Below are 20,043 nucleotides of genomic sequence, written 5' to 3' on the forward strand. Positions count from 1 at the left end.
TGCACCAGCTTGCATTCCCACCAACTGTGTAGGAGGGTTCCCCTTTCTCTGCATCCTTGCCAACATCTGTCATTTCCTGACTTGTTAATTTTAGCCATTCTGATTGGTGTGAGGTGGTATCTCATTGTAGTTTTGATTTGTATTTCCCTGATGCCAAGTGACATGGAGCACTTTTTCATGTGTCTGTTGGCCATCTGGATGTCTTCTTTGCAGAAATGTCTGTTCATGTCCTCTGTCCATTTCTTGATTGGATTATTTGTTCTTTGGGTGTTGAGGTTGAGAAATTCTTCATACATTTTGGATACTAGCCCTTTATCTGATATGACATTTGCAAATATCTTCTCCCATTCTTTCAGTTGTCCTTTGGTTTTGTTGACTGTTTCCTTTGCTCTGCAAAAACTTTTGATCTTGATGAAGTCCCAATAGTTCACGTTTGCCCTTGCTTCCCTTGCCTTTGGTGAAGGAAGAAGTTGCTGTAGCTGAGGTCGAAGAGGTTGCTGCCTGTGTTCTCTTCAAGGATTTTGATGGATTCCTATCTCACATTGAGGTCTTTCATCCATTTTGAGTCTATTTTTGTGCGTGGTGTAAGGAAAAGGTCCAGTTTCATTCTTCTGCATGTGGCTGTCCAATTTTCCCAATACCATTTGTAGAAGAGACCATCTTCTTTCCACTGGAAATTCTTTCCAGCTTTGTCAGTAATTAGTTGACCATAGAGCTGAGGGTCTATTTCTGAACTCTCTATTCTGTTCCATTGATCTATGTGTCTGTTTTTGTGCCAGTACAATACTGTCTTGATGATGATAGCTTTGTAATAGAGCTTGAAGTCTGGAATTGTGATGCCACCAACTTTGGCTTTCTTTTTCAACACTCCTCTGGCTATTTGAGGTCTTTTCTGGTTCCTTATAAATTTTAGGATTATTTTTTCCATTTTCTTGAAAAAAAATTGATGGCATTTTGATAGGGATTGCATTAAACATACAGATTGTTTTAGGTAGCATAGATATTTTCACAATATTTGTTCTTCCTGTCCAACAGCATGGAATATTTTCCCATTTCTTTGTGTCTTCCTCAATTTCTTTCATGAACGCTTTATAGTTCTCTGAGTACAGATTCTTTGCTTCTTTGGTTAGGTTAATTCTGAGGTATCTTATGGTTTGGGGTGCATTTGTAAATGGGATCAACTCCTTAATTTCTCTTTCTTCTGTCTTACTGTTGGTGTATGGAGATGCAACTGATTTCTGTGCATTGATTTTATATCCTGACAGTTTACTGAATTCCTGTACAAGTTCTAGCAGTTTTGGAGTGGAGTCTTTTGAGTTTTCCACATAAAGTATCTTATGTGCAAAGAGTGATAGTTTGACTTTTTCTTTGCCAATTTGGATGCCTCTAATTTCTTTTTGTCATCTGATTGCTGAGGCTAGGACTTTTAGTACTATGTTGAATAGCAGGGGTGATAGTGGACATCCTTGCCATGTTCCTGACCTTAGGGGAAAAGCTCTGTTTTTACCCATTGAAAATTATATTCACTGTGGGTTTTTCATAGATGGATTTGATGATATTGAGGTATGTACCCTCTATCTCTGCACTTTGAAGAGTTTTGATCAAGAAAGGATGCTGTATTTTGTCAAATGCTTTTCAGCATTGATTGAGAGTATCATATAGTTCCTGTTCTTTCTTAATGTAGTATATCACATTGATTGATTTGTGGATATTGAACCAACCTTGCAGTCCTGGAATAAATCCAACTTGGTCGTGGTGAATGATCCTGTTGGCCAGTATTTTGGAGAGAATTTTCGCATCTGTGTTCATCAAGGGTATTGGTCTGTAATTCTCTTTAATGGGGTTTTCATCTGGTTTTTGGATCAAGGTGATGCCAAAGGTGAGTTTGGAAGTTATCTTTCCATTGCTATTTTTTGGAGCAGTCTCAAGAGACTAGGTATTAATTCTTAAATGTTTGCTAGAATTCCCAATGCTCTTTGATTTTGTTATTAATTGGTTTATATAATTGTCTGCTCCCATGTTAGGGGCATAGATATTTAAAATTGTTAGATCTTCTTTTTGGACAGACCCTTTGAGTATGATATAATGTCCTTCCTCATCTCTTATTATAGCCTTTGATTTAAAATCTAATTGATCTAAGGATTGCCACCCCAGCTTTCTTTTGATGTCCATTAGCATGGTAAATTGTTTTCCACCCCCTCACTTTAAATCTGGGGGTGTCTTTGGGTCTAAAATGAGTTCCTTGTAGATAGCATTTCAGTGAGTCTTATTTTTTTATACATTCTGATACCCTGTGTCTTTTGATTGGGGTATTTAGCCCATTTACATCCGGGGTAACTCTTGAAGGATATGAATTTAGTGCCATTGTATTGCCTGTAAGGTGACTGTTACTGTATATATACTGTATATATACTTTCTGGTCTACTACTTTTAGACTCTCTCTTTGCTTAGAGGACCCTTTTTAATATTTCCTGTAGGACTGGTTTGGTGTTTGCCAATTCTTTTAATTTTTGTTTGTCCTGGAAGGTTTTTATCTCTCCTTCTATTTTCACTGGCAGCCTAGCTGGATGTAGTATTTTTGGCTGCGTATTTTTTTCGCTTAGTGCTCTGAATATATCATGCCAGTTCTTTCTGGCCTGCCAGGTCTCTGTGGATAGGTCTGCTGCCAATCTAATATTTCTACCATTGTATGTTACAAACTTCTTGTCCTGAGATGCTTTCAGGATTTTCTCTTTGTCACTAAGACTTGTAAGTTTTACTATTAGATGAGGAGGTGTGGACCTATTTTTATTGATTTTGAGGGAGATTCTCTGTGCCTCCTGGATTTTGATGTGTGTTCCCTCTGCCATACTAGAGAAATTCTCTACAATAATTTAATACAATATACCTTCTGCCCACCTCTATCTTTCTTCTTCTTCTGGGATCCTAATTATTCTAATATTTTCATCTTATGGTATCACTTATTTCGAATTCTCCACTCATGGTCCAGTAGTTGTTTGTCTCTCTTTTGCTCAGCTTCCTTGTCCTCCATCATTTGGTCTTCTATATAACTAATTCTCTCTCCTGCTTCATTTATCCTAGCAGAAAGGGCCTCCACTTTTGATTGGACCTCATTAATAGCTTTTTTAAAATTTCAACTTGGTTAGATTTTAGTTCTTTTATTTTGCCAAAAAGGGATTCCCTAATACCTTCCATGCTTTTTTCAAGCCCAGCAAGCACCTTGATAATTGTCATTCTGAAGTCTAGTTCTGACATATTACTAATTTCTGTATTGATTAGGTCCCTAACCATCAGTACTGCATCTTGTTCTTTTCTTTTGTGGTGAGTTTTTCCACTTTGTCATTTTATCCAGATAAGAATATATGAACAAGAGAATAAAATATTAAAGGGGTGGGAAAGAGGGGCACCTGGATGGCTCCGTGGGTTAAGGCCTCTGCCTTCGGCTCAGGTTGTGGTCTTGGGGTCCTGGGATTGAGCCCTGCATTAGGCTCTCTGCTCAGCGGGGAGCCTGCTTCTCCCTCTCTCTCTTTCTGCCTCTCTGACTACTTGTGATCTCTGTCTATCAAATAAATAAATAAAATCTTCTTTAAAAAATGGGTGGGAAAGACCCCAGAAAAATATGTGCTAACCTAATCAGAAGAGACCCAAAACTGGGGGGAGTGAAAGGGGGAAATAAAATTAAAAAAAAAAAAAAATATATATATATATATATATATGACTGGTGAATAGAATAATGCCGCTCACTTGATTTTGGGTGTATTCTGGAGTCTTAGAAAAAACTACCTTCCAACATTTTAAAGAAATAAAGACTTAAGACATATATATACAAAAATAAGGGTAAACACAGTGATTGGATGGAATATGACTGTAAAGATGAAAATTTAAAAATGATTCTAAAAAAGGAATTGTTAAGATAAGTTGTTTGGACAAATAAAATAGAAAGTAGAGAGAATGTTATCAGGCTAGAGACTAGAACAAACCATGTGTCAGATTTAGGGTATATTTTGATCTATTAGAAGAAATTGTATTTTAAGGAATAAAATTGTAAAGAAAATTTTTTAAGGAAAAAATTTTTAAAGAAATTTTAAAGAAAAAAATGTATATGTATACAAGAAATTAGGTTAAATACGATGAAGGCATAAAATATGACTATAACAATGATGAAAATTTAAAAAGATTTTTTGAAGGTATTTTTAAGATAAAATAGTTATAAAACATTAAAAGAGGAAGGAGGAAATTAAAAAAATAGAATAAGAAAAAATAAAATTAAAAAACCTTATCTTTGCAAGACTAATGATTCATGGGAAAAAAGGCATGAATTCTATGGGTTGCTTTCCCCTAGCTCTGGAATTCCACAGTTCTTGTTAATTGGTGCACTTGATCTTGGCTGGATGTTCTTACTGATCTTTTGGGGGAGGGGCCTGTTGCAGTGATTCTCAAATGTCTTTGCCCCAGGCAGAATTGTACTGCCCTTGCCAGGGGCCAGGCTACGTAATCTGCTCAGTTCCACTCTCCGGAGCTTTTGTTCCCTGAACGCTTTCCGTAGAGCTCTGGAGGACAGGAATAAAAATGGCGGCATCCCAATCTCCAGCCTGGAGGAGTCAAAAGCTTGGGACCCCACTCCTCAATGCACTCTCAGAGAAAAGCAGTCAATCCCTCTGGTCTCCTTGGTCTCTGGCTGCATTCCATGCTCACCTGGCCTGTGACCAAGGGTTTCTATCTCAGGTGCATGGCCCCATTTGGAGGCTCCAAACCCAGTAGATTTCTGCCACATGCTCCTGCACCCTCCTTTCAGAGGAGGAAGGTGCTCCCCAGAACTGCCACTTGTGGGGTCCTTGCTCGAAGAGTAGTGGCCCAACTGTGTCTTGGATCATAGTTTAAGGTAACCCTGAGCTGAGAGCTCACACCTTGGCTCCATCTCTGTAGCCAGCTTCCCCGCTCCAATATCTGGCAGCATTGCCACACTCAGATACCCCTGGTCTTTCTGTGACCCTGTGGGTCCTGAGACCACACAGTCCCTGTGTGCACTTCACCCCTGCTTAGCCTGTGGAATAATGTCCCTCAGTGGAGCAGACTTCTAAAAGTTCCAATGTTGTGTTCCTCTGCTGCACCGTTTGCCAGGAGCCAGCCCTTCCCCCCACGGTTTTCCTCCCGTTGCTTTGGATTCACTTCTCTGCACATCCTACCTTTCAGAAAGTGGTTGATTTTCTGTTCCCAGAATTGCTGGTCTTCTTCTCTTCTATATCCTGTTGAATTTGTAGTTCAGAATGGTTTGATAACTATCTAGTGAGCTCCTGGGACCTCATGATATTTCAGTCTGTTACTCCTCCACCATCTTGCTTCCTCTCAACATTTTTTTTTCTTAGAGAATCTCCAGGCCATGGTTTAGGTACTTGACTCAAATAGATAAGCTCATCTCCCTTTGATTGGTGTGATTGTTCTCAAAGGTAGCACTGATAGGAGGCTCCACACAACCGAAGACCATAGGTGGTTGTGCTCCTATTGGGCCTCCCCCTTGGATGCCTGGCCTTACCAAAACATACCTACTCTCTGCCTTGACCTACTACATCCATCTCTGCAGAGAGCAGCTGATCTCTGTCCTAGAGTACATTGTCATCATCCATTCTACTCCTTATGAGGATTTACTTACTTGTACTGAGCTCAAAACTACACTCCCATCCCTATACTTTCTGAATGATCTTTTGGCTTATGCCCTTCTGTTTGGATTTTAACCCCAGCTGGTTTACCTGGAATCTGCTCCCTCTTAGATGTTCAGAACTCTCACTTTGACCATAGCTTGCTCTTGTGATATGTAATGTTTATATGCCCTCCTCGGAGAACCCAGCTTTCTGGTAGGATCATGGCTTGCACAGCACTTGACAGTCTAGAAAACCTGCTGTCTGGTGTCCACCTGAACTAACTGGTCATGAACCATTTTGGTGACTGATGCTGTCAGAATGATTTCTGCAGTCTGCTGTTTCATCATTAAATATGTGATGAATGAAAGTAGTCTTTATTCCAAGAGACAAATGTAGAACTAGAGTAAGGAGTTTTGTGCTGTTCTCTCCCATCTCTGTTATTCAGAAATGTTCTGAAGTGGAAGTTGGAGGGTCTGGTACTGCAGGGTTTAGGAAGTTTCCTAGGGTGGTTATAACAAAGTACCACAGTCTGGGGGGCTTTAAACAGGAGGAATTTATTCTTCCACAGTTCTGGAGGCTAAAAATGTAAAATCAAGCTGTTGCCAGTCTGTGTTCTCACTGAAGCATCTGGAAGAGAGTCTTTCCCTGCCCCTTCCAGTTTCTGGTAGCCCCAGGCATTCAATGACCTGGTGGTAATTGACTGAGCCATCCAGGCACGCCCCCAGTTTTCCTCTTAAGGAGACCAGTCATATTGGATTATGGACCCCGGATGATATGATCTTAGCTAATCACATCTGCAAGGACCCTATTTCCAAATAAGGTCACATTCTGCAGTGTAGGGAGTTAGGTCTTCAACACATATTTTCAGGGAACACAATTCAAACTGTAACAGGAAGGTAAAGCAAGTGAGTGTGTAAGAAAGTATGCTTTGTTTGCAGCCCTAATTCATAGGAATATTCTTCACTTCTCTGATGAAATATGATATTTATTCCATTTTTCTTAAAACATTCAGTTCTTTTTACTTAATATGTATAAAGAGATATTTAATTTTTACATCTACTCTTAAAAATACTATATTATGAAAACATGCAAAGAATTGAAAATACTATTTCATAAAATATATAATCATTAATGGCAACTAATACTGGTCTCAGTGTCAGGCAGATATTAGGATGCAGTGAAAATTTTAGCAAATTTAAGTGTGCATACGTATTTAAAAGAGTCATTACTACTTGACTCTTGCGGATTTCTGCTAAAAATAAATGTGGGCCCAGTGATGTTCTGTCCTGTAAGCAGACTATATAATCCAACACATATGATACATGCCTGTATCTTCTCTTTTCCCTTCCTTTCAAGTTATGGGACCATGTTTTGGGATAGAAACTCCATCAGTTTTCTTGAGTGGAGCCCAAGACCCCATCCTAGTATGTGTAAGAGGGTTTCCCCACACCACCAAGCCATTCTCTGATACCAGCTGGGTATCCTACAGTTCAACTCAATTCTGATGCCCTCTAGCCAGAGGAAGAGTCAGATTCCACAGCTTCCTGCCTCAGTCCCATAGATTGCCCTCCTCTTCAGACTTCAGTGGTGAATCCAGGTTGTTGCTTGTACTTCTGACTAGCTGTAAGTCAGAGGTTCCCATGACCCCCTCCTTCACTGAGAAATGTTCCTGAATTTTCCTTAACAGTAATGTCCCCTCTATTTTTGTTTCTGGTATTTATATTAACTGAATGACAAATCTCTTGGGCTGATTCTCTGATTTTCCTATTGTTTCTTTCCTGTTGTCCATCTGTATATATTTTTGTTCTGCTTTCACAGAGATTTCATGGCTTTATTTTCCATCTCTTCTGTAGATTTAAAAAAAAAATGAGCTTTCTCTGTTCTTTAAATTTTTCTTCTGCTCCTTCACTGAGTTTGGTTTTTGGAATTCTTTATTTAAAATTTTTGTTTTGGTCTCCTGAATGTTAGAGGATTTCCTCAAATACTTGGTGATCATAGGCTGTCTTTGCTACTTCCAGTAAAGTATGAAGATGCTGCTTGGAAGCTCTCTATGCTCTGTATGCAAGGTCAGGGCTGACTGACTGGTGGGTTTGCCATGGGGTTATTGGGCACATTGGAGTTTTCCTTTGGAATTCTGAAATGTCAATATCTGTAGATCTTACTTCTAAAGTTCAGGTTTTCAGGGAAGACTCCTAGCTGGATGAGTCTGGCTGCTGGTGGTCTAGGGCTGGGCAGGTGAAGAGCAGGGGGCCTCGGGCTTCTCAATAATTCTCTATAGAGTCTTTCAATGAATCACTCTGCCTTAGCACTCCGCTGTATGAAGTGTCCTTGAGTCTAAGGTGGCTCTGATTCAGTTCCTCTAAAGAGTAAGCATTTGTTCTCCTCAGGAGAGAGCATAAGGGGAATGACTAACTACATAGACTGGGAAGTGGGAACTTGGAGGTCCACCTGCTCCTTGAAGAGGCTTCCCACTCATCACAGTATTTAGCTTTCAAGTGCATTCTGAATTTTATGTTTGTTTTTGTTTTTTTACACGTTTTAAAATTTATTTTAGAGAAATAATGAGAGAGCACATGCATGCATACAAGGGGAAGGGCAGATAGAGAATCTTTAAGCAGACTCCTTGCTGAGCACAAAGCCCAATGTGGAGCTCAATTCCATGAGATCATGACTTGGGCCAAAATTAAGAGTCCATCGCTTAACTGACTGAGCAACCCTGGTGTCCCTAAATTCTGTATTACTTTGGGTTTCTTGGATTGTTCAGGCTTCCAAAGGACAGATTTCATGGCTTCTGGTTACCTTTTCCCTCTGAAGGTGCTTGAGTTTCAGCCTTTTCTGTGCTAAGTTAGTAATCAGATCCAACAGGAACAGATGCTTTTATGTTGAAAATCCCCACATACCTAAGTGATTAACAAGGCTTAGCTAATACCCATCTTATTTCTGCATTGGTGGGAGTTCACATTAATGGAATCTGACCAGTTTAATGTTAATGAATTACACTTTGTGGCTAGGTGGCTGCCTTTCATTTTAAACACTAAAGTCAGACTTACAGCTCTGCACATCATTAAGCAGATGCTTTGCCTCACCACTTGTCTTTCAGTTGCAGAAAATATCTGTTTCATTACAAAATTAAATTGGTATGGTTGTCTAATTAACTGTGAGTGTTGGGACAAATTCTTTCCCTTTCTTCTTTTATTCCATAATCCTATTCAAAACTGGATCCCAGAAGGAGAAACAGCATGTTCTCACCAGTTTAGCACATTTCTTATGAGGTAATACTTTGTTCACTTAGGCTCTGCTGCAAGAATGTGGATGGTGATTCTTCAGTGGCTGAGGAAGTCCCATCAGCTCTCACACCCCAACATGTGAGCCCCAGAGATCCCCCTTTATCAGGATTATGTATGAGGAGAGTCTTTGAACACAATGTGTTGGGTAGTATCACCAACTATCCCAGTTTTCCTGGTACTGAGGGGTCTCTCAGGACACAAGATCTTGAGTGCTAAAACCAGCCAATCGAAAGTGAGTCAGCATAGGTGTCTCAGGCCAGGGATCATGCAAAACTTTGTAGGCTGAAGATTTATCTGAGCTGTTCACACTAGAAGGAGAGATGCTGCTCAACAACTAGAAAGACTGGCAGAGGAAGACAAAGATCAAGTTGCTACTGTCCAGCTCATCATCTGACCTGGGCAGCAGGGCAGCCCTGGATTATTGGATAATTAAATAAGCTGAGAGACAGAGAAAGAGAGAGAGAGATTGACTTAAGGAGTCATAAACAACAGAATGGATGATTGCTGGATTTGTTAGTGTTCTCCAGAGAAGCAGAACAAATAGTGAAGGAGGACCCAATCATTGAGCTGACTAACTCCAATTTGACTTCTACTTGTACCTCTTTTTAAAAAAACAATAGTTTTTAAATATATTTTATTTATTTTTCAAGTAAGCTCTATGCTCAAAGTGGGGCTTGAACTCAGACCCTCAAGAAAAAAATTCACACACATTACCCACTCAGCCAACCAGGCATCCCCAACCTGTTCCTCACAATGGCTTTGTTTTTCCCTCCAGCTTCTCTGTTAATTCAGGTAGGGGACATGGCTAGCAAGTATCCCATGATATGGGAACCAAAACTACTCCTGTAGGTAATAATGACTGCCCAGAAGTCAGCAAGACCCCACGTGATTGACCCCAAGACAGTGATCAACCTGACTTTTGCTGTTTACCAATCTTTGTCTTGCATTTTCCCTAAATAAACTTAGAAGTATTCTCAGCAGTTCTTGGGACACTACTCTGCTGTCTTCCTGGGACTGGTCTCATTGAAAATCCTTTCTTGTTTCACCACCCCTTGTCTTTCTGTCTTAACATTTCATTAGCAGTGAGAGGCCCAGCCTAGTCTATTTGGGATGCCACAGGCCAGGTGTTCTTGCACTCTGGGGCTCTGGTAACAATAGGATCTATCTATACTTTACATACATATCTAATCTTTCTCCTTTTTTGATCTTTGAGACTTTTTCTGTGTATTATTCAAGACAAGCCCTCCAACTTGATCTGAATCCTGACTAAACTGTGGGTATTCATGTCCTTAAATTCCTTTATATTTTTTTAGTCCTTGCTCTTATGTATCTTGAGTTTTGAAGTTCGATCATTTTCCTCTATATTGAACTAACTACTCCTCAGTACAGAGAGTTTTAGCTTTCCCTAGAATCCCTGAGAAACTCTCTCATTTTTTTTTAATATAACTCAACTAGCACTTAATTTTGTGACCTCATTTGACAGTGAATTCTGCCCAGATTCACATTTAAGAGCATCCTTTTCCCATGAAGGACCCTACTAATGTATCCTGTTTTGATCACAGGGTATCTATCTATGTATCTATCTATCTATATATTTATCCCCCCCCGACACCTGGACTTGAAGTTAGCCTATGGTTATCCTTTCATATTTTGTTTTATTTTTATTTTTTAAGTAGGCTTCACACCCGATGTGGGGCTTTAACTCATGACCCTGATATCAAAAGTCTCATGATCTACTGACTAAACCATCCAGGTGCTCCTGCCCTTTTGTATTTTAAATTTTTACCTAATTTAGTGTTTGTTACTCTGCAATTTTCATTCTAGTATTTTCTCTTTGGTAATGTACGCTTATTACCTAAGTATATTAATTTATAAACTTGAGATTTGGATTTTTTTTTATTGTTTGGATCCATATGACTGCCATTTGTAATTTTTCTTCTGTTTTGTTTGTTTGTTTTTGAGGCTTTTGCATATTCTCTCAGTTTACTACTGTCTAAAAACTTCATCTGGCGTGCTCTATTTTCCTTTTCTGTTATTAGTGTTCAGTGTTTATGGATCCTTGAGAGGCACAGGCCAGGAAAATCCCAGGGGAAGACATAATGCATGTGCTCAGTAGGACTTGCTGAAAATGATTCCACATTAACAGGACAGTTTTAAAAAGAGTTACCACCTCCTTATGTGATTTCACTCCCTTAGCCCTGTTGTCAAGGAAACATATCAAGACTTACTTATCACTTTTATGATTTTTGGTCAATTCTTAGTACATACGTAACAGTGTCAAAGTCTCCCACTTCAAGGGCAGCTTCCTCAATATATTTGGAAAAGAAGTATTTATCATGTATTTGTCAGGGAGTTGTCTACTTGGCAGCTGATTCTTTGACTTGCAAGTTCTCTGCATTCAACCCCACTCTGCTGTTGGTTGCTCCCTGGATTTCTGGGACTGTGTCCAGCTCAATGCAGTGTGGCCAACACCTTACTCTCATACCCACTAAGCTATAAGCTCTGGGAGGGCAGGGCTGAGTTCCTGTTTTCAGATCATCAAATTCTAGGTATTCAGCATGATGTCTGTCCATAGTAGTTTGTCAGAGATATGTTTTGGGTGGATGAGTTTTTAATTGTTGACTGTTTGTAAAGCACAATGATGCTAAGTGCGGGAATCCCATGGCAATTATGAAGCCCCTGCTTCTTAGAGACTATAGTTTCACAAAGAATATAAAGTACTGAATAGGCAATTCAAATGGAATATGATAAGTGATGTGCCAAGTTGGTGAGACTGAAGGAAAATGAAGTAAGGGAAGACACTGGTGAGGGCTGAAGTAAGGATCTAAGGATTGTAGCGGGGTAGGGAAACCCTAAAGATAGAGTATGATAATGGGAGAGGGGTGTATTGTTTGAAGAAAGCTCTGAGTAGAAGAATTGGGGTAATTTAAATGGTGCTCAGAGAATGGGGTGTTTGGCTCATTTTTTTTTTTTTAAGGTACAGAAGTACCAAGTAAACTCATGATGCATTATGTCAAAGAATGGCCAGATGGAGAAAATTGCTATCTAGGAATAGGTCAAAGAATTGAGAGGTCAGAGACTGGGATGGCTCATTGACATGTGGTATTATTTACAGTATCAGAGTCTACTTTAAAAATTCAACCAAAGACCTCAAACTCTTCTTCCTCTAGGACACAGATGACCTCTGTTGAGTGATCTAGGTGCACCCCATGTGACCCTGTCATGTCTCAGCACCTGTCACACTGATTGGTCATTGCCCTTTTATATGTAGTTGAAATCCAAAACTACACTGTATCTCTGGCTGTAGCAAAGGACAACATACATAAAAAGACTTCATAAATATTCTTCAGTGAAAACATGAATGGAGAATTCAGTTATTGCAAGTAGGTTTGGTTTCACATTTATCTTGGTGAAGGGACTCTACACCAGAATCCTTTTTTTCTCTCCTCTAGTTCTGGACTTGGCTTCCTTTGTCTTCGCCCTATTCTTAGAACACATTTCTCTCTTTGTTCTAGAGAAATGGAATAAGATTTCATATTTTTCAGTCCATTGTCTCCATAGTTGGGCGCATGCACTGACTCTACAGCATGTAAAATGTTATCTAAAGCATATGGGCTGAGAGGAGGGAAGGCATGGTTACTTGGAGGGAAATCAAGGCATGTATAAATGTAGATAGAGATATAGCTCAAAAGAAGAACAAATGGGATCTGGGCACAAGCAACAATAGACAATAACAGTTATTTTTGCTCTGACACCAGCAACTTCAAGAACCACAGAAGGTGAAACTTGTTTGCTCTTCAGGTCACAGAGTCCTTACCTAAATGTTTTTGAATGACGGTCATCTGCCTGTATTCCTGATGAGATGCTCACTTTGACTTCTTGGATTCTCAAGGCAGCTGAACTGCAGAGTGTGGAGGTTACTGATTATGGGTCACACTCCACACATTCCAGGAGCCCTTTTGAACCTTGTAGACAGGAGCCTGAAGGTTGCCATAGACATAATTCTTCTGGGGAGTCCCTTTGACATATACTGATGGGGAGTTGACTGTGACTTTCATCTGAAGTTAGAGCCACAAGGCTTCCCGTAAAGAGCCTTACTGCTGAAAACAACTCCTGTCTTGGAGGAAAGAGGAAGATAAAGACATAAGGAGTTGGGGAGGACTTTGTGAGAGTTAAACTGAGAATCACTAGGAGTTATAAATGAAGATGAAGATCTATAACAGATTTCAAGATGACAGAAAAAGAGAGGCATTGATGGTCAGTGTTATACCTTGCAAGCCAGAGACTAAATCTGTTCATGTCATTTAGCCATGCATGGTGATCTAATAATCAGAATTTTTTTTAAAATAAAATACAAAGGGTCTCAGTAGCAGGAAAAGTAACAAAATCCATTTTAGAAGAACTTAAGCTAATATCGAGAAGGGAAAAGCACAGAGAAATAGACAAGTTATTATATGGAATAGACATGTGAACATTATCTTAATCTGCTGGCCAGTATTCCCCAGGCTTTGGGCCATTTTAATTCCCTTCCAATTTACAAATTACTTTAACATTTCTAAGGGACACAGATGTGTCTTAAATTGATAAGTGGAGTGTCAAGCATCACTTCCAGTAACAGGAAAAGAATCCACAGTCTTTAATTTTTATGTCTAATTGACTTCAGTTGAGGTGTAGTCAAAAGTATATTATTTCTTAATTTGACACCTTCCATTTAAGAGGTCTTATTTTATACGTATCAGAGTCACAGGTGTGAAATTAGTCACTGGGAAGGCTAACTGTTCCAGATTCTTTTGACCTTATGGCTGGGAGGAATTTAATTGTAACCTCATAAAAAGAAAGGAATTCTGGCCACTAGGGAAGATGATTACATGGTCATTGACAATGTGAACTTGAATGGCTACATTAGCTTTTTAATTATAATGAATCAGGAAGAAACGTTCAAGGTTGGAAAGGAGGCACTTGATAGGGGATAATGACAGGTACTTATGCAAATGGTATCAACACTGACAGAATGAAGAGGCTGGAGCTAGAAGGGAGATGTGCAATACCTACCAAAGATTCAGCATCTGTCATTAAAACTCCCGTATAAAGTGACACAGTTCTATTCATTAAATCTCAAGGTGGAGATTTTTTTTTGTTAGGTTTGTACTTCTATTGTCTTTTCCTGAATTTTTTGTGCCAATTTAGTATGAATTTCCCTAAATGTGAATGGAAGGAGAAGGAAGAAAACAGAGACCAACGTGTCAAAACACCCAGGAACAAAATGTTCTTTATAGGGGTTCTTGTTCATTAAAAAAAAAAAAAATCATTTTTGTTTGCTATTTAATTTAATTCCCGATTCTGGCTTCAACAACTATCATCTCAAATCACCCAGGACCATTCTTAATGCATAGAATACATTTATTCAGATTTGATTAATAAATTAATGGTTGAATGAATGGATGATTATGGGGACATGATGTTGTAAAGGAGAAATGAAAGAAACTAAAAACTGACCAGAGGGAAACAGCTTCAATATTAGATCTCAACTGTGAAACCAAACAAAGAAAACCTAATTTAAAATGGAGCTGGGCAGTCAGAAGGGGGAAGCTCTCACAGACCTACCATTGGTTGGAGCTGTTTGCAGATCCCAACAGGAAAACCCCTACTTTACTACCCCAGCAGGAGGAAGATTTTCTCCTTGCCCAGCAACAGCCCAACCAATGAGAGACTGTCACAAATCACCCAATGAAAAGACACTATGTTTCCAACTCCCAGGTTACTCCAAGAGACTTTTTGTTTGGTACAGCCCTTCCTAACTCTCCCCTTTTCTCTGTAAAGGAGGGTTCCTCTCTTTTGTTTTTTGGGCTTGCCTATGGTTCACCATAGCTTTCTTGTTCTGAATTGCAATTCCTCTGCTATTCAGGAATAAACCCATTTTGCTGTTAAAATAACTGGCTGTTTTATTTTCAAGGTTGACACAATTTCTATACCTTTTACAACACTGAAAATAGATGTATTTCTTAGAATTCTTTAAAGAAACTCTGTTAAGAACACTTATGTGATAATCATTTTTAGTCAGAGATTACTAATTAAGGTAAGGTATATAAACATCTTGTATCACTTACAGGCAAAGTGCTGCTATTTGTCAGAGTAATGAAACTGCTTCCTGCTTAGAGAAAACCAGGAAGTTCTCATTTAAGCTTTTTCTTCTCAACAACAAGCACAAGAACAACAAAAAGCCCCCATAGAAAATATGTTTCTTAGGATGTAAAATCATCATCTTGGAGGGTATCTTCATGGGGAAAGAACAGTTATTCCTCAGTCCTAGTATTTCCTTCTTTGTGGATAGAACTCCCGTTACAATAATCTCCCTCTTCTTCCCTTTTTACTTCTCTTCAGGAAAAGAGACTTGGAAGAAAAAACTGAATCCCCCCCCACCTTCTTTTTAAAGCCACTCTGACACTGCTCACAAGAAGCATATATTATTTTTTCCTCTAGGTCAGCCATTCTTTGGCAGACCAAGGCATCAGGGTTCTCTGGAGACTTGTGAGAATTAGTTATCTAATTTAGTTATCTAAATGAGCCAAAGATGGCTTCCAAATATTGGCCCCATACGTTTTCTTCAGCAGTATGTGACCACTTAGCACTAGCAATAAACTTAATCTTTTACACATCAAATTGTTTAAAACAGAGCCCTAATAAATGAGCAGATTTTTAATCAAATGGATCCTGCCTGCTTTGCTACCCCATGAAACTGCACAAAACACCTGGTAACCATAGATCAGATAAGATAAACATTAGAGTTATAAAGAAGACTCTAAGATGTTGCTGCCCTTCAGAGCTCTGTGACCAAGATAATCCTCATAGGCAGATGAAAAACATCACCCAGATACATGATCCCTGGGTGATGCTTGGTTGGGACCTAAGTCATCTGGTGGCTTGACTTGGAGGATCTGCTTCCAAGATGGCTCCCCCTCATGGCTATTGGCAGGACCTCTCAGTCCCTTACCATGTGAGAATCTCTTTAGGGCAACTTGAATAACTTAATGACATGGCAACTGGCTTCCCCCAGAGTGAGAGATCCAAAAGAGAACAAGATAGACATTGTACCATCTTTTACAACCCAGCCTCAGAAATCACATTTGCCATTTTCATAGCATTCTATCAGTCATACTGTTCAGCTCTATTCAGTGTGGGAGAGGGTTTTATAAGGACAAGAGTGCCAGGTGGCAGGGGTGATTGGGGGCCATCTTGGAGGCTGACTACCATAGTCTCTCTAATCAGAAAGGAAACATTAGAAATGTAAGTTTCCCAAATGTCAACCTAAATAAAGAGGTAAACGGAGATAAAGTAAAATTACCAGAAATTAAGTTTACTTGGGAATAGCAGAGGAATTGCAATTTGGGTAGTCCATGCTATAACAAGCTACAGGTCAAACTGTGGAGGGTTGGGGGTAGGCAGTATTTATGGGCAAGGAATGCAAAGAGGAGGAAGTCTGGTCAGAGTCTAAGCAGTAAGTTCATTGGCTTGAAGATGTAGAAAGATTCCTGGCAGATGTCCAGAGATCAAGAGATCAGTCTTGGTCTTCTATAAATCAGGCACTTAATGTAAATCAGTCTCTTGGTTCTTTATTTTTTTTTAAGATTTTATTTATTTGAGAGAGAGAGAGCACACATGTGTGCATGCGCACACACACGAACTGTGGGGAGGGGCAGAGGGAAAGGGGGAAACAGACTCCCCACTGAGCAGGGAGCCCTGAGGCATGGCTCAATGTGAGCTGGAGGCAGGACCTGAGCTGAAGGCAGACACTTAACCAACTGAGCCATCCAGGTGCTTGAGTTCTGTTTTTCTGAAAGCACCTGTTTGAGATTCTCCATTTTATATCCTCTGGTTCCATTTTGGGTTGAAGTCCTTTCACACAAGCATTTATCTATACTATAGTATTTTTTTAGAAATTAACAACTAAAATAAGAAATTTTTGATTATGGGTTTTTTAAAAAAATGTATATATTTATTTTTAAACCCCACCAAAACAATGGAGTGTGATTCACCTAGAAACAGTTTACAGGACTAATAATCTAATAATGAATAAGCAATACAATTTCTATCCATGATGCAGCTGTGTTGTAAAGTTTCAAATAATAAAAAAAAGTTTCAGATAATCAATTTATAAATTTGTGGCTTTTACTTTTAGAAAAACATTTATTTAACCCATAATATGAGTTGCAAAATTGTTTCCAGATCTCTATAAATTATAAAATATAATTGAGTTCCAGTTACATAACAGGTGAACATTTTAACTAAACCATTACTTCAAAATACAATGTGTTAAAAGTAATTGTTACAGTATAGGCACCAATGAAAAGAAATATCTTGGCATAGGACACAACCACAACTTATTCAAGTGTCCATATTATTACAGAAAAAGAGGAGGTAATGGCCCTTTGACAAAAAACTGTGTTCTTTACTTGAAGAACACTTTTCTTCTGATATTTGGCAATTATTCAGATCTTTAAAAATGACTTCTGTACAAAAACAAAACTGTGCAGATCCAAACAATAAAATATTAACTGTAAAAACTACAATAATAATTCTACAACTATTGAAATGTAGGCCCAGTTCAGGACCTAGGCAGGCATAATATTTATACAGGAGTTAAAAAAGAAAAGGTATTACCCATGTAACAGTACCATAACTGAAAATTAACTGTACGGTCTAATTTAACTTTGCAGGAGCAGAAATCAGCCTGTACTATGGTTATTTTCATATGAACAAGAAAGTGTTAATTGCAGTAGTCTTTCAGAAATGAACACATGATGCTTATGTACTAGATGATTATGAAAAACAAAAATGTACCAATAGTTTATAGGACATTTCATTCCTATGACAAAAATATGCTGGTGTGAGTTATACTCATTCCTGTCAATCAGGTATTTAATTACATGATTTTCAGCTTTGTTTAAGCTCCCCAAATCCAAGCGTATAATATGAGATATGAGTTGAGGATTTTAAAAATGAAGCCTGGCTAATTCCCTTAGTATTGTCAAAAACCCCATCCATGGCTAATTAGTATTGCTTTAAATTTCCACCCATGTCAAATAGGGTTAATTGCCTCTTCTAAAAGAGAAGGTTAATACTTCATACCAAGGGGTACCTCTGTTGCCTATAAATATTTCAAACATATGGCTCTCAAATGTGATTGTCACTGAGCTGCCCGGGAGATCATCTGAACTTGGTGAAAGAGTCAATACTTTTCCAGGTCTCGTTTCCAAGAGTTTATGAAAAGCCTCTCTTTTAAAAAGGTAGGTTTTAAAAAGGTTTCCACCTCCCCACCAATAGTCACTTTTAGCCTGAAGTAACTGTGGTGGGTTTCTCTGGTTCCGTATGCAAAGAAGCCAATAATAAGTTCCTTCGGGGGATTCATCTACTGAACACTTTCAAAAATTTTCAATTAATTTCTTTACTATTTTATCTGTGATGCCAGGACAGGCTGCTTCTGCCACAGCAATACTGTTCTCGAGTTCTTCAATTGCTTGATTCCCGCTAGTGTTATCCTCAACCCACTTTTCAAGTTGAGCAAACGAAGGTGTGATTATCATAGACAAACAGCTCAGGGTTTGCACAAGATTTTGTTCTGCCCCATTCTGTGGTTTCTTTGGATTGGGTTTTCTTTCACACGATGGTAAAGCTCCATTTAGGAGGAGTATTATTTTCTCTGCTGGTGGATTCCAAACCAGAGCCCCCAGAATCAATTTCATCATCACTGTCCTGTTCTGCCTTCCATCTCTTAAATTGAGCTATCAGTTTGGTCAGATAAGAAGTCTTCATTGAGGGGTGCCTGGGGGGCTCAGTCATTAAGTGCCTGCTTTCGACTCAGGTCATGATCTCAAGGTCTTGGGATAGAGACCCCCTTTGGTCTTCCTGCTCAGCAGGGAGCCTGCTTCTCCCTCTCCACCCTGCTCCTGCTCTCTCTCACTACCTCTGTTGCTATCTCCATCTCTCTCTTTCAAATAAGTAAATAAAAATCGTTAAAAAAAAGAGTCTTCTTTGAATTTTTCCACAATGAATTTACGTTTCAAGAAATTCTTTAGCTGCAGGACGAAATGATGGATCTTTGTTCAGGCAAGCGTCAATAAACTCCTTGAAGGACTTAGTAAAGTCTCCAACAAGAGTTGGAGGACCGTTTTTTGGAATAAGATACAGAACTCTCACTGAATGCATTTCAGAGTTAGGTGGCCCTCCCTTGGCTATTTCAATAGCAGTAATTCCCAATGACCAAATGTCAGCTTTTGAGTCATCAGCCCCCTGTTGGCTCCCCTTCAGGAGCCATCCAAAATTGTGTTCCAGCAACAGTAGTCTTTTAAATACGTGTATCTCTCAACTGGCCAGTAACTCCAAAGCCAGCAAGTTTATCATCTCCTTGTTCTGACAGCAAGACATTGGTGGCTTTTGTGTCTCGGTGAATTTTCTTCTTTGAACGCAGATTTCCTTTAGCATGATGGCAATCTGGAACTCCTGAAATGGACCCAGTGCTGAACAACCACCGCCCAGGTATTTCATTAGTTTCCATAAGTTTGAACGCTTTAAATATGATCCACAGGATTTTGTTACACATGAGCTGTCACACTGACTCAAGTTACTTCCTGCTGAACGTCTTCAGTTTGATCTTCGGGTTCCTCAAGGTCTATGATTTTAATAGCAACCACTTGCTGGGTACAGTTATCAAATCCTTTGAAAACTTCTCCAAAGGAGGCTTTCCCAGTGTGTTCTAAGGTGAAAAGTGCTTCTGGATCGGCTGTATTATTCTACATCCCGGGACCTTGGATAGGCACCGGCGAGCGGGCCATGAAGGCGACCACAGCTGCCCATTGTTCCTGTGGTGTCCAGGGCTCAGACTGCTCTTCCTGGGGGTTTGGCGGGGGCGGGGAGGGGTGGTTGGGGAGCAGTAGCTCAGCGGCCCTCTCAGACTTTTCCACCAGAACACACAGAAGTGGGGTGGTTGTTCCTGGTGGGGCTGTCTGGGACTCAGTCTATCATCTGTGGCCGCTGCTCCTGCTGCAGGCGGGGCGCTGTGTGTGACTGTGGCCCTGAACTGGGCTCCACAGATGCCATGCCTCTGTGCCTCCCTGCTGTGT

At 39.5% G+C, this 20,043-nt stretch overlaps 1 pseudogene; it reads right to left on the reverse strand.

Annotated features, from left to right (window-relative positions):
- The window catches only part of LOC122907452, a 32,599-nt pseudogene extending 12,844 nt beyond the window's left edge, over positions 1-19,755 (reverse strand).
- Positions 19,756-20,043: the final 288 nt, after the last annotated feature.

This window comes from Neovison vison, chromosome 5 (genome assembly GCF_020171115.1).
Source record: "Neovison vison isolate M4711 chromosome 5, ASM_NN_V1, whole genome shotgun sequence".
In the NCBI taxonomy this organism is placed as follows: Eukaryota; Metazoa; Chordata; class Mammalia; order Carnivora; family Mustelidae; genus Neogale; species Neogale vison.